Genomic DNA, 2,947 nt, shown 5'->3' on the forward strand with positions numbered 1-2,947 from the left:
TTGTGCACGCGCGTGTTCTGCATTGGAAATGTGTTAAACCGCATGGGAGATACAATGAAAACCACGTTTCACCAGCAACCAGTCATGTTGACAGTACGCGCAACCGAACACCGGAATGTGTGATGTTCGGGACGTTATTTTCCATTTCCTCGAAGACACTGCTGGCTCGTATGCTGTGGGTGGGTGAAAACAGATCAAGAACCATCTTCCTTCCCAGCCCACTAGTGGCGCACCATCGATTTTCACAGCACAAAAGAGACGCACCATGGACACCGGATGTGCCAGTGGAGGTGCCTTTAATAATACACAGGTAATTCCTGCACCATTCGTTCCCATGCCCGCCCGATCAAAAGCAACCGACGGAAGAACGGGAACGATTTCACAGCGGGAGCGCCAGCACTGTGGCCACTCTGCTGCTGGGGGGTTTTTTTGTTGTGCACGAAATCATCATCATCACACACCGCTATTGTCCTGCGAACCGAAGGAAAAGTCGAAGGTGAAGTTAAAAATTCCACCTATGTTTGTTTGTTATTGACTTGCACGAGATCAGTACAAAAACGATGCCGTGCGCTTGGGTCATAAGTCGTGCGAGGATTTTGTCCCCTAATACTTGCCCACTGCTGTTCGGCACCACAAAAGGAAGCCGCTCGGAGGGAAAGTTTCTATGTGTGCGTGTAGAGATTGTTTAATACCGTAGGCTTGGATTGGAACCTTTTTTTCTCCAATGCTCCGAGATTGAAAATATTCGGTACGAATGAACTTTGATTGTTGAGTGCTTCACAACGACTGATCTTTCGCAAATGGAAGGCCCTATTGCTCTTGCCTTTTGGTCGTATGGATTCTACACCAAAAATGTGCAATATTAAACTGTCCTGCGGGTGAGAAATCGGACCAAAACTCCCAACATCCCATACGCAAGCTCACAAATTGCTTAAACACAGCCTACTTAGTTGCACCCACTGACAGAAGCGAAACCGGCACGCAATGGAACAATGTGGTGCGCCGCAGGAAAGGACATTTTCTTCAAGCAAAAGGATCTCACCTCGAGGTGAACCCCACACGACGGCATAATCTGTCGAGCATCCGCAACAAATGGATCCGGTCGACCTGTCCCAGCTCTCGGCGCACATGAGTACAGCGGTACATAATTCCCTCCAGCATCGAGCACCGAGTGGTAATAGCGTGATTTGGTGTGTTTTGATGGTACATGCCGCGCCATCACTCACGCTGAACAATTCTCAGGTGTCATCGGAATGTCGTGATGGGGCCAAGGTGAAAAGCGGAACAATTCTAGTACGCGCGCGTGTGTGTGTGAGGTTTCAGGTGTGCTGCAGTGTTCCTTTCGCTCGGTACCCTGTCACGAGGGTACGTGTTTCTGCCATTTGCCGAGACGTTTTCGTCGTTCTCGACGCTGCTTATCAGCAGTCATGTGTCGTGTTACGGTGTGCTTGAGTTTGTGTGCGATCACGCTGCTCTTCCAATCGCGAGGTTTGTTTTTCATCTTGCCCAGGCACGGCAGATCGCTGGAGGGTAAATTGTGTCGAGCCTGTCGCCAAGGGAAACCCCTTAAAAGAGGGAGGGAGGAAGGGTGGAAGGGTAAGACACCCGGTTGTACCTAGTTCCGGTTCCTCACCGTCGAGAGTTGGCAACGCTGCCGACTTACTCTAGTAAATCTTCATTAGGGAAAACGCGATTCATACATGTGCAAAGACAGAGCCACAGCCTCAATTACGTCTGGTTGGGTTTCGTCGGAAAGGTGAGTTGAAAAATTGCAACCCGTGTGTTTCTTTTTTTTTTGTTGTTCCCTCTCTCCAATTTATTTGAACGCTTTGTTGCGCGGTTTGTTGAATGAAGCGTGTCTTGACAAAACAAGCGCCAACGAAAGCATCAGAAATTCCAGTTTGATGTATCGTTCGGTGAGGCAAAAAGGCGAAACCCCTCAACACTTTGTGCAGTGCCTTTTTGTTGTTTCTTTACAAGCTATTACGTTTCATTCGTACCGTTTTTTTTCTAAACTGGGTAAGATTAATGATCACAAAGCAAAAATGTGTAAAGTGTTTTGTTCTTCAAATTTAAGGTGGTAAATAGCATTTCGTAAACGGCGTGAGTATTTACGCGTATGAGAAGTAAAGTTTTTCAAGTGTTTGTACCCCGTTCAAAGACATTTAAACCTAATTAAATGATTTTCCCTTGTGTTGATGTGTTTACCATGATTTGTTTATTTCATTTTCTCGTGCGTTCTTTATAAATCATGTACTGTGTTTTTTTCTTCTTGGCTCGTTAGAGAAACAGAGAAATTACTGCGCTCGTGGCAGTATTTATAAAATTTTCTCCCTATTAGCGAAAGCCTACAATGCCAAACATACAACAGCATGCGTGACTACAAAGGGCTGCATACACATTTTTATCCTAAACAATACGTGTAACTTCACTTAACTTATGCAACAAATTGCAGTCATCTAGGCGCCAACGAGTCCAAAAAATTACAATTACAAGATACATGCTTCGGTGAGCATTGCTTAGGTGGCCAAACCGATGTGTCGATACATTTTTTCTAGAAAACATTAAACTCACTTTATTAGTTTTATTATTCATCTCCATTCAAATTCAGTTAATTTTAATTTCATACCTTACACCCGTTTCATTGTATTTGGGGTGCACAGTTCCTGAAAGTATGCAAAATGAATTTAATCAATAACTTCGTTAAAGACCATGCGGTTCGCATACTTTCAGGCTTGTATAGCAAAGCAACAGTACGGTAGTTCAGTAGTGCAGAGTAGATAAGAGCATTTCACGGGAGTGATTACTACACATTTTTCTACTAAATGGTAACGAGTAAAACTATTATTGTTGCAAGAAGCTATGAAATAAAAAATGATAGAACGGAAATGGAATGAGGTTAGACTTCACACTTCGCAACCTTTTTATAGCATACTTATTTGCTTTA

The sequence above is a fragment of the Anopheles marshallii genome, chromosome 2 (genome assembly GCF_943734725.1).
Source record: "Anopheles marshallii chromosome 2, idAnoMarsDA_429_01, whole genome shotgun sequence".
Taxonomy (NCBI): Eukaryota; Metazoa; Arthropoda; class Insecta; order Diptera; family Culicidae; genus Anopheles; species Anopheles marshallii.